The following is a 13,114-nucleotide window of genomic DNA, read 5'->3' as shown; positions in this document are numbered from 1 at the left end:
CCTCACTGAACTGGCTTGTGTATGCGTGCAGATGGTCTTGTCAGTATGGGAATTGAGAACTATTCATGGACACGGCCAATGTGTTCCGTGTGTGCTTCAAAACCCATTGGAACTTCACTCCCAAGGATTTAGCTCTGTCAAACGCAACACTAGAAGTCAGGGGAGTATTATTTCAATTACCGACTCCCACATATTTGCTTGATTACTATACTTTTTATTGTGCTTGCATGTGTACATTGAGGGCAATGTACATCTTAATTGTGGGGGGTAGTTCACTTTGCACATGTCTTTTAGATTAGTTTTGATTGACATACGTGCTCACGTAGCTAATGGCTATTCACCTTAATTACAATGTTTTCATTCTTGAGTTTAGGAGAAGTTTTAGCATTGAATGTTCTCATGCCCTAATTTTTACTTGAATTTCTAGGAATTTTTGCCCGATTAATATTTCGGCAACACTCACTCGTGAAACTCTTTTGGAAACTCAAGTTTGATGCTTAAGGGACTAATTAGTTTTGTTTCTTGTTCTATTTTGCAAAAAAAAAAAGGAAAACAAAAAGAAGGAAAAAATTAGATTGTTTAGTTGTGCATTGGGGGTGGAAAGAGCTACCACCTATGAAGTATGAAGCTACACTCATAAGTTGGGTACTAATTATGCCCTAATGACAGAAAGAGCTATCTCATGGGATGAGTGAAAGCTACCACCCCGGTAGAAAGAGCTATCACCTCAAAAGTGTGAAAGCCACCTTAGCAGCTGTTTCGGAAAGGGCTACCTTAGAGGATGTGTGAAGTTACTACCATCCTTTTGTTTTGTTATGCTTGTAGATAAATAAGTCCCTCGTACTTAGAACTTTGAGTAGTATACTTTGGGTTTACTTGAGTGAGTTTACACACACTATATGAGTTTGGGTTTGTTGTCCTTTTTGATTCAAGTTTATCGCTAGAGCATTGATTTTTTGTATTTAGTGTTGAAATTTCCCTTACTCATAGAATGCTTTTCTTGCATGCTTTGTTAAACCTAAGGCCAAGAACCTTCAATCTTTCTTTTTTCTATGCTTTAATGTTTTATTTCTTTGCTTGAGGACAAGCAAAAGCTTAAGTGCAGGAAAGTTTGATAAGTGCTTGTGTTATAAGAATGCGAAGTGTTCTTTCCTTATGATGAGCATGACTTTTATCAAGATTAAGTGCTAATACATGTGTATATGTGTTCTTTTGTGCATGTAGAGTTGTGAAACTAAGTATTAAGAAAAGAGGCCAAAAGTATATCGTGAACGCACTATTTGGTGGAATCTTTGAAGGAACAAACGCAAAGATACAAGTAGGGTTCTATGATATGTGAATGTGTGCCAACCTCCTGTATTCAAGCCATTACAATGAGTTGGAAGGGCATGAAGGTAGTTACATTTGCGTATCCTGACTTGTGAATTGATAGCAAGATATTCCACAATGAGGCCTTTGATTAAAGAAGAGGTGCTATCCACGGCATAAACGTGTTCCCCTTTATGTTGCCTCAATGAAAAGTGTGGAATTGGGAGTGTTTTGGTGGAGTACAGTAGCAGGTTACTATAGCAAATCACTGTAGCAACACACTGTACCAGTCACTGGTCATAGCTGGCCAAAAATCAGGTTTCTAGAGAATCCACACGGGCGTGTGGAAATTCCCCACGCCCATGTGGAAATTCCAAAGGCTTGTGTGGAGAATCCATAAGAGCATGTGGATGCGTGATTCGAGCACTATTTTAACTGTGATTGAGCCCGATTTTTAAAAAAATCTTTCATCCTTCTCTCCAACTTTTCTCTATCTTTTGAGAGGCCGTCAGCTAGGTTTTTGAGAGGCTTTTGGCAAGTCTTTGGAGTGGTACTATGGATTAGACACTGCGCTTCTCTTGGAAGAAGGTTATTGGGGGAACTTTCATTGGCACCGATCCATCGAGGTGTGCCTTAGGCCGGACAAGAGGACCTTTAGAGAAGAAGAGGCTACTCCACAAGACCACCGACACGATTACAGAAGGGGTTTTCCTATGGATTACTTGTTTTTACTTTCGATTTCATTATTGATTATATCTTGCCCCATGGAGAGCTAAACCTCCTAGTGGGTACTTTGATTTTATAAACCCTAGGATATTTTTGTTTCATTGACCTTTTATTATACTTTCCTTAATTGATGTCTCTAATTAAGTTATAATCTTGAATGCTTGTTGAATAATTTCCAACTTAGAGTGACACTAGGGTTTAGAGACCATCTTCGTAACCTTTGTGGATGTGTGACACACCATGAGGGTTAGACAAAGCAAGGTTGGAGAGGGTCGAGAGGGCAAGTCGAGAGGTAGAGGAGCATCCCCTTTCTCTTCCGATGTGATTTATCCTACCTCCATGTTCCAAGAGTTCATTGTGGTCATAGTAGAGTGAAGGGCTAAGGGATGAACACCTCTGTGGCTTAGTTGTCCGAATAATAAAGTGAAGCGTTGAAGTGACTTTAGAACCTGGGGCTTAATTGTGACTAGGGATCTTTCTCCTGGACCAAAGGGTTAGATCTACACATAGGAATAGTGTTTATCACCTAGAATCCCTAGAGCGTCTTGCAACTTTACACAGTGTGAGGTGTTAAACTGTTTGATTTCTCCATCATGGCATAGTGTAGAGTTAGTCATAGTTGACCTTAGGTTTGGGACCGTGTATTCAAGGATGTCCACGACTCATTAAGCATCAATTAGGAGACATAATAATTGGTCTTGCACTTGAAGCATTAGTCCTAGGGGGAGCATTATCTGAGTACCCCACTTCTATTGATTGTCATTCCTCTTACTTATTTGTGCCTCTCATTCTTGTTAATTTTATTTCTATTTACATTACATTTCATCAACATAATCATTATTCATCTTCACTTGGTTAAGTAGCAATATTAGTATTTTCATTCCCTACTCCCTGTGGATACGATACCCCACTCACCTGGGATTTATTACTTCGACAAACAAGTGCTTACCCTCGAACTCACGACCACTTCTTAAAGTGATCACCTTCGCATATTCTCTCAGGTTAGTCTCAGTGTTACTCAGCAAGCTTCCTTGTGGTCACTCTGATAAAGACTTCGCATTTCGCCCCACTTGATTTTCTAGATTATACAATGTAGCGGTATGGCTGTGAAGTGTAGCCTCGACCGATTGGAATCGTGTAGTCGATGATTGCAAAAATCTAATCAAGGCTTTCTCTAAATCGGTCATCCGGGTTTCCAAGCCTAAAACTCTATTCTCCATGCTCGGGACTTGTTGTTGAAAACCGGGTGGTGCTATGGCCCTTTGCTGCCCTTGGTTACTCCATGAGAAATTGGGGTGGTTCCTCGATCCTTGTACCCTTCCCGAATTGCCAACAAAGTCTACTTGTTCAATCATGGCTGAAGTACCAATTGAAATAGGACAATCAGACTGCATATGTGAACCCCCACAACCATCACAACTTATGATCGTGGGCACCCTCGGTGAAGTCAATATATCTAATTTCTTGTTCAATGCCTCTACTTGGGCTGATCATGATGTAACCGCATCAATTTCATGGAGTCTGTCGGGCCACTTTTTTCTTTTTATTGCATTCCATTGGTAGTTATTCATGGCCATTTCCTCTACCAACCGTCGGGCTTCTTTAGGGGTCTTGTTCCCCATTGTACCTCCTACGGTGGCATTTAGAAGTTGTCTTGTACTTGGATTTAACCAGATGTAAAAAGTATGAATAATCATCCATTCGGGGAAACCATGTTCTGGACACTTCTCTAAGAGGTCCTTGAATTGCTCCCATGTCTCAAACAAGTGTTCAAGCTCCATCTGAACAAATGATGATATTTCATTATGAAGCTTCGCCAATTTCCCCGGAGGGAAGTACCTTGCAAGAAAAGCTTCAACCATTTCATTCCATGTCATGATGGATGCTCATGGTAAAGAATGTATCCACTGCTTTGCTCTTCCTTTTAGAGAGAATGGGAAATCCCTCAATCTTATAGAATCATCCGTAGCACTGTTTATCTTCAGTATTCCACAAACTTCCAAGAAGTTTTCAATATGGTTGTTCGGATCCTTATCAGCAAAACCATTGAACTACGCTAACTACTATATCATTTGGATAACTGCTGGTTTTAGCTCAAAGTTTACAACTGTAATCGGGGGTCACAAAATGCTAGATTGTGTCCCAAATACTGATGGTCTGGTGTAATCGGAATGTATTCTCTATTGTTGATTATGTTCTGCCATCATGTCAGACCCTTCAACTTCCACTTTAGCTAGATTCGATGGTTCTTGTACAGGTGCTTTATCCTTTCTTCTGAGTGTACATTCAAGTTCAGGATCACCTTTAATTAATATCAAGGGTTCCCTCGGGTCATAACCTAGAGTTGCACCAAAATAAAGAAAACAATTTAGAATGATAATAGAATAAGAAGATATGAAGTAGAATGAATGATGAATGTCTAAGATAACAAAGTGCAAAGTATCTCTAAACTTCTACTCCCCAGCAATGGCGCCAAAAACTTAACAACGCCCCCTACGTGGGACCCACAAGTGCACGGGTTTGTCGAACTAATAAATCCCAAGTGAGTGGGGTATCGTATCCACAGGGAGTAGGGAATAAAAATACTAAAATTACTACTTAACCAAGTGAAATGAATAATGATTGTGTAACAAAGTGTAATGTAAGCAGAAACAAAAAAAATAAGAAAGAAAGGCCCAAGTAAGTAAGAGAAAAGGCAATCGATAGAAGTGGGGTACTCGGACAATGCTCCCCCTAGGACTAATGTTTCAAGTGCAAGACCGACTATTATGCTTCCTAACTAATGCTTAATGAGTCGTGGAAATCCTAAAGCACACGGTGCCAAACCTAAGGTCAACCGTGACTAACTCTACACTATGTCCCAGCAGAGAAATTGTTCAGTCTCAACACCTCACACTGTGCAAAATTGCATGGAGTTATAGGGATTCCAAGTGATAAAACCTATTACTGTGTGTAGATCTAACCCTTTGGTCTAGGTGAAAGACCCCTAGTCACAATTAAGCTCTAGATACTAAAGTTACTTCAACACTTCACTCTGTTGCTTGTGCAACTAAGCCCTAGCGGTGTTCATCCTTTAGTTCTTCACTCTATTTTAACCGCAAAGAACTCTAGGAATTGGAGGTAGGGTAAATCACACCGGAGGGGAAAGGGGATGCTGTGCTACCTCTCGACTAACCCTCTCAACCGTCTCCAATCTAGCTTTGTCTAACCCTCATGGCGTGTCACCATCCACAAAGGTTACTAAGATGAACTCTCAATTCTAGTGTTACTCTAAGGGATAAATCATTCAACAAACATTCAAGATTGAAACTCAATTAGAAACATCAATTAAGGAAGGCATAATAAAAGGTCAAAGAAACATTAACATCCTAGGGCTTACAAAATCCAAGTACCCACTAAGAGGTTTAGCTCTCCATGGAGCAAGATACAATCAATAATGAAATTAAAAGTAAAAATGAGTAATCCATAGGAAAACCTCCTCGGTAGTCTTCTCGATGGTCTTCTGGAGTAGCCTAGTCTTCTCCAAAGGTCCCCTTGTCCGGCGTAGGCACACCTCACCAGATCAATACCAATGAAAGCTCCCCCAATAACATTCTTCCAAGAGAAGTGCTGTGTCGAATCTATAGAACTACTTCAAAGACTTGCCAAAGCCTCTTAAAACCCTAGCCGATGGCCTCTCAAAAGATGGAGAAAAGTTGGAGAGAAGGGTGAAAGATTCCTCCCAAGATCAGGTTGAACCACGACTTAAATAGGGCTGGAATCGGGCATCCTCACACCCCTGTGGATTTTTTATAAGGGCCTATGTAATTTCCACACGGCCATGGAGAATTTCCACATGCTTGTGTGGATTCTATGGAAACCTGATTTTCGGCCGGCTGTAAACAGTAACTGCTATAGTATATTACTATAGTGATTTGCTACAGTATTTGCCACAATACTCCGCTAAAACACTCCCAATTCCACACTTTTCACCGAGGCAACATAAACTGGCACACGTTTATGATATAGATTACAACTCTTCTTCAATCAAAGGCCACATTGTTGAAGATCTTGCTATCAATGCACAAGTCGGGGCACGTAACTGTGATTGCCTTCATGCCCCTGCAACTCATTGTAATGACTTGAATACATAGAGGTTGGTGCACATTCACATATCTTAGAGCCCCACTTGTGTCTTCGTGTTTGTTCCTTCCAAGATTTTACCAAATAGTGCATTCATGATCTACTTTCGGCTTTTTCTTTAATACTTAGGTTCACAACCCTACATGCGCAAAAGAACACAAATACAAATGTATTAGCACTTAAACCTAATAAAAGTAATGGTCATCATAAGGAAAGAACACTTCGCATTCTTAATACACAAGAACTTATCAGAAAGCCACCTTAGCGGCCACTGTGGAAGGGCTATCTTAAATGATGTGTGAAGCTACTACCATTCCTTTATTTTGTTGTGTTTGGTAGATAAATAAGTCCCTTATTACTTAGATTTTTGAGTAGTATAATTTGGGTTGAATTGAGTGAGTTTACACACACTTACACGATTTTGGGTTTGTTGTCCTTTTTGATTCAATTTTTTAGCTAAAGCATTGATTTTTCATATTTAGTGATGAAATTTCCCTTACTTATAGAATGCTCTTCTTACATGCTTTAGTGAACCTAAGGCTAAACACTTTCAACATTTCCTTCTTCTATGCTTCAATGTTTTATTTTTTGCTTGAGGACAAGCAAAAGCTTAAGTATGGGGGAGTTTGATAATTGCTTTTATATTAATAATATGAAGTATTATTTTCTTGCGTTGAGCATTACTTTTATTAGGTTTTAGCGCTAATACATGTATATTTGTGGAGACAAATATGTAGGAAAGAAGCCGATGTATATTATGAATGCACTATTTGATGAAATCTTGGAAGGAACAAATGTGAAGACATAAGTTGGGCTCAAACAAATGAGAATGTGAGCCAACCTCCATGTATTCAAGCAATTACAATGAGTTGGAAGGGCATGAAGGCAATCACATTTGCATATACCAACTTGTGCAATGATATCAAGATCTTCACCAATGAGGCCTTTTATTGAAGAAGAGACACGATCTACGACATAACCCTGTGCTCGTTTATGTTGCCTTGATGAAAAGTGTGAATTGGGAGTGTTTTGGCTAGACCTATAGCAGGTTACCGTAGCAAATCATTGTAATAATTACTGTTCCAGTTACTGTTTATAGCCAGCAGAAAATCTGAATTCCAGAGAATCCACACGCCCGTGTGGAATTTCCACAGGGGCATGTGGAAATTCCAAAGGGCCATATCGATGCCTGATTCCAACCTATTTAAAGCCATGATTCAGCCTGATTTGAGGATCCTTCTTTCCATCTTTTCTTCAACTCTTAAGAGGCCTATGGCTAGGGGTTAGAGAGGTATTGGCAAGGCTTTTGGAGTTGTTCTATGGCTTCAACACCGCATTTCTCTTGGAAGGTTGCTATTGGAGGAGCTTTCATCGGCACCAATCCTGTGAGGTGTGCACTAGGCTTGACGAGGGGACCTTTGGAGAGGATGAGTCTCCTCCACAAGACCATCGACATGACTACCGAGTCGGTTTTCCAATGGATTACTTGTTTTTACTTTCTATTTCACTATTGATTGTATCTTTCTCCATGGAAAGCTAAACCACTAGTGGGTACTTGGATTTATGAACCCTAGGATATATTTGTTTCATTAGCATGTTATTATGCTTTCCCTAATTGATGTTTTAATTGAGTTCCAATCTTGAATGCTTGTTGAATGATTTCTCCCTTAGAGTGACACTAGGGTTGAGAGTTCACATTGGTAATCCTTATGAGTGAGTGACAAACCACGAGGGTTAGACAAAGCTAGATTGGAGAGGGTCGAGAGGTAGTGGAGCGGCCTTTTTCTCCTCCGATGTGATTTATCCTACCTCCATTTCTTAGAGTTCTTTGCGATCAAAATAGAGTGAAGTACTAAAAGAGGAACTCCGCTGGGGCTTAGTTGCATGAGCAACAGAGTGAAGCGTTGAAGTAATCGTTAGTATCTGGTGCTTAATTGTGACTATGGGCCTTTCGCCTAGACGAAAGGGTTAGGTCTACATATAGGAATAGGGTTTATCACTTGGAATCTGATAAACGTCTAAAAGTACATATTTTGCATGTATTTGTTTTGTATTATTCTTTACATTTATTTGTTGAATCGATGCCCTTTTGGTTTAAATTGTATTATTTTTGTATTTCAGGCCTAATAGATGCCCTGGGGGACTCGACGACGCGATGGGGAATGAATTTAGCTTAAAAAGATGTTTTCGATCCCTGATTACTGTAGCACAGTACTGTAGTGGTTCACTATAGTAGTTAATATAGCTCATCATGGGCTTCTCAGCAGAAAACTGGAAATCCCGAGGGGCCAGCATACGGCCGGTATACTGACCTGTTTACCCATCGGGATTTGGGTGTTTAAAGGCTAAAAGGGAGGATCTTCTTGAGAGGAGGCTAGGGTTTGAAAACCACTTACACACCACCTTGAACCTGGGCTTTTGGAATGCAAAAAGAGAGGAAATCCAAGCATTCCTCGGTGGGGAGAGCAACATTTAGGAGGATCCACTTCAAGGACTTCATTGCTTAGAGGTTGAAGACAACAGGAAGCCACCCCTTCGAGTGGCATCCTCAGAAGGCTTTCTCCGTGGATTCAAGCGTCATTTGGTCTTCACCTTTTGAGGGAGTGTTCCTCATGTTCCTTTTAGTTGTTTGTATGGATTGTTTGGTTGCAATGTTAAACATGAACAATTAAACCCCAAGGTCAACGGATGTAGGTGAATGTTAGGGGTGAACTTGTGATATTTTTGATTATTTGAGTAATTTATGCATGATTGGCTTGTTGTGATTCTTGTTTGGTGTTCTTGATTGTTTTGGTACATTTGATTGAGTGATGTATCAAATTCTTGGTAGCACTTTGTACCATGACCATTGCCTTAGTGGTAGACTCTACTAAACTTGGAAGGGATTATTGTATAAATACACCGTGACCTACGGGTATTTGTACTCCTCCATTCCTAAGGTTGAAAACTACTAGTGTTTCTACCCTAACTTTTAAAAACCATCATTCTAATTGCAACCGTGTGGGAAGTTGGGTGGAAGGAATTCCTTATTCAACACTTGAATCGGGTTAGGGGTCAATTGTTGTGACCATCGGGTTGACCTAAGTTTTGGTTTTCTCAGTCCAACTAGCCACATGCTTAATTTTTCGAATATCCTACACACTTTAGTAAGCACTTTAGGGACCCATATCCGTGACCATTTTCCAACCTTGAGCATTTCTTGTGTTTTGATTTTTGTCATACTTCTTAAGATTTTCTCTTGCTTTTCATTTTCGCTTTCTCCTCCTTTTCTTTTCTCTTGAATTGGAATCAGTGAGCTAAACAACAAGTAAGAAGTGAGTAAACTAGGTCCTCGGGCCCCTTGGGAATACGACCCACTTGTGCGTGCGTGAGTTGTTTATTATTTGATGACTCCGTGCGCTTGCAGGTGTTCACACTCTGTGTCGATCAGAATCTCTATAGCGTCTTGCAACTTTATACAGTGTGAAGTGTTGAGACAGATCGATTTCTCTACTGGGGCATAGTGTAGAGTTTGTCACGGCTGACATTAGGTTTGGGACAGTGTATCTTATGATGTCTATGACTCATTGAGCATTAGTTAGGAAGCATAATAGTTGGTTTTGCACTTGAAGCGATAATCCTAGGTGGAACAATATCCGAGTACCCCACTTCATATCGACTGCCTTTCCTTTCACTTATTTGTGCTCCTCTTTCATATTTCTTTTATTTTTGTCTACATTACATCTTATTAACATAATCATTGTTTCATCTTCGCTTGGTTAAGTAGCGATCTAGGGTTTCTATTCCCTACTACCTGTGGATACGATACCCACTCACCTGGGATTTATTACTTCAACAAATCTGTGCACTTGTGGGTCACACGCAAGGGATGTGTCACCAAGCACCCATTTTGATCGCAGTAGATTGGAATAAAGCCTTTGAGATTATGTGCTATGCAAGTGATTATGCCTTTAGAGTAGTGTTGGGTCAGAGGAAAGGCAAACAATTTTCAACCAATTTATTATGCTATCAAGACTCTCACGAGTGCTCAAGAAAATTATACAACCACAAAAAAGGAATTATTAGCAGTGGTTTTTGCTTTTGATAAATTTAGGCAATATTTCATCATATCAAGGACTATTGTATTTACCGATCATTCGGCATTCTGCTATCTTATGAACAAAGCCGACGCTAAGCCATGACTAATTAGTTGGATCTTATTGTTGCAAGAGTTCTATATGGAGATAAAAGATAAAAGATTAACCGAAAATGTATTTCAGACAATCTGTCTCGATTGGATGGGTGTGCAGGTCAAGAGCCAGTAAGTTACTCATTGTGGAATGTATTTCATGAGGAGCATTTTTATGCAGTTCAGAATCCAGAATCAAAGGACACTCCATGGTTCACAGATTTCATAAATTACTCATTGGGGAAAGTTCTTAAGAAAGGTTTAACCTTCTAGCAAAAGAAGAAGTTCTTTAGTGATTTGAAGAATTACTTTTGGGAGGATCCATATTTGTTCCGCATCTATGCAGACCATGTAGTTAGAAGATGTGTATCAAGGGAAGAAAGTTGGGACATCCTTCCACATTGTCATTCCGGGCCAGTTGGGCTGCATTATTGACAAGGTCCCCTTGCTTATATCCCGCAAGTGCACGGGCTTGTCGAAGTAATAATCCCGGGTGAGCGGGGTCGAATCCACAGGGAGTAGGGAGTGAAAATACTTAATGTGATTCTTAGCTATGTGGAATATCAATAGTGATAAGTGTGAAATTGATTCAATTCTCAACAATAAAAACAATAAGTGAAAGAGCAAAAGTAAGAAGAGGGTAAGGCAATCGATAAAGAATGGGGTACTCGGATAATGCTTCACCTAGGATGATCGCTTCAAGTGCAAGAACTCTCTATTATGCTTCCTAATCAATGCAATGGTGAGTCATGGAAATCCTTACATACATAGTCCCAAATCTAAGGTCAACTATGCCTAACTCTATACATGTCCCGGAGGAGAAATCAAACAATCTCAACACTTCGCACTCGCATAGAGTTGCAATGAGCTCTAGGGATTCCAAGTGATAAATCTCTTCCTAAATATAGACATACACCTTTGGTCCAGGTGGAAGGTCCCTAGCCACAATTAAGCCCTAGATACTAAGATCCTCTCAACGCTTCACTCCATTGCACGCGCAACTAGGCCCCAGAAAAGGTTCATCCCTTAGACCATTCACTCCATTATGGCCGCAAAGAACTCGAGGAACGGAGGTAGAATCTATCACGTCGGAGGGGAAAGGAGACGCTCCTGTACCTCTCAACTCACCCTCTCAACCCTCTCCAACCTAGCTTTGTCTAACGCTAGTGGTGTGTCACTCACTCATAAGGTTACCAACAAGAACTCTCAACCCTAGTGTCACTCTATTGGAAATGTTCATACAATCAAGCATTCAAGGTTGTAACTCACAATAAACATAAATTTATTGAAAGCATAATAAAGAAGTTCAATGAAATGAATACATCCTAGGGTTCACAATCATCCAAGTACCCACTAGGGGTTTAGCTCTCCATGGAGCTTAGTACAATCAAAGAAATCGAATGTAAAAGCAATGAATCCATAAAGAAACCCCCTCGATGGTCGTGTCAATGTCGGAGCCGTAGAAGCTCTCCAAAATCTTTGCCAATATCCCTCGAAACCCTAGCCGAAGCTTTCTCACAAGTTGGGGAAAAGATGGAGAAAAGAATACCAAAATCGGGGCTGAATCGGCTTTAAATAGGGCTGGAATCGGGCAACTCCACTGGCGTGGACGATACACTTGCCCGTGCAGAATTTCCACACGGGCGTGGAGAATTTCCACACGCTCGTGTGGATTCTCTGTTTCTCTTATTTCTCGGCCGGCTGTGAACATTGTTGCTACAGTAATTGCTACAGTTCTTTACTGCAGTTTTGACCTGATTAACTTCCCAATTCCATACTTTCATCTGGGTAACGCAAACGGGCACACGTTCACATCGTGAATCACTTGCTTCTTCAATGATGTACATGTTGGCGGGGCTCTTGTTCTTATATGTATAAGTCGGAATGCTCGAGCATTACTGCCTTTGTGCCCCTCCAAATAGATGTGCTCACTCGAATGCGAGGAGGTTGACACACACTCTAGCATCTCACACCTGACCTATGTCTTCGCATTTGAACCTTAACAAGATCTCCTCCAAAATAGGTGCATTATGATCCACATTGGCCCATTTGCTTCATACTCGGCCTCACAACCCTACCAGCGTAAAAGTAACATAAAAACACACATATTAATGTAGAAAACTGAGGAAAGTAATGCTCAACACAAGGAATGAACGCTTCGCATTCATATCGCACAAGCACTTATCAATTATGCTTCAAGTAGAACTACTGAAAAAGCTTTGGCCGCAAGATTCTATTGGCTGACTTTATTTCAAGATGCACATCAGTTTGTTCTTCGATGCGATAGTCGTCAGAGTGCCAAAAATTTATCGTGATGGGATGAAATGCCTCAGAATCTGATGCAATTCTGCGAGGTGTTTGATGTGTTTGGTATTGATTTCATGCGACCATTTCCAAAGTCTAATGGTAATCAATATATCTTGGTGGCAATCAACTATGTCTCTAAATGGGTGGAGGTGCAAGATCTGCCTACCAATGATGCTCGAACCGTGGTAACATTTCTAAAGAGGTTGTTCACTCAATTCAGGACTTCGTGAATTATCATTAGTGATCGAGGAACTCATTTTTGTCACACCCAACTTGAAAAAGTATTGAAGCGCTATGGTCTGCATCACCACCTTGCTACTTCCCACCATCTGCAAACAAGTGGTCAAGTGGAAGTCACTAATAGAGAGCTCAAGAGAATCTTAATGAAGTCCTTGGAACAATCAAAGTGGGATTGGTCAGAACAATTAGATGACACACTTTGGGCCCACGGAACAGCATATAAAACTCCAATTGGAACTATTC

General features: G+C 40.4%; 1 non-coding gene across 1 annotated transcript; it reads left to right on the top strand.

The window, feature by feature from the left end:
- The first annotated feature begins 3,741 nt into the window (after positions 1-3,741).
- Positions 3,742-3,848, top strand: LOC120278303. Its single transcript, XR_005541640.1, has one exon. It is a non-coding gene; the product is annotated as a small nucleolar RNA R71 (small nucleolar RNA).
- The last annotated feature ends 9,266 nt before the right edge of the window (positions 3,849-13,114 follow it).

The sequence above is a fragment of the Dioscorea cayenensis genome, chromosome 15, assembly GCF_009730915.1.
Source record: "Dioscorea cayenensis subsp. rotundata cultivar TDr96_F1 chromosome 15, TDr96_F1_v2_PseudoChromosome.rev07_lg8_w22 25.fasta, whole genome shotgun sequence".
NCBI lineage: Eukaryota > Viridiplantae > Streptophyta > Magnoliopsida > Dioscoreales > Dioscoreaceae > Dioscorea > Dioscorea cayenensis.
Note: the sequence above shows the minus strand (reverse complement) of the source record. Positions and strands in the feature narration are given on the sequence as shown.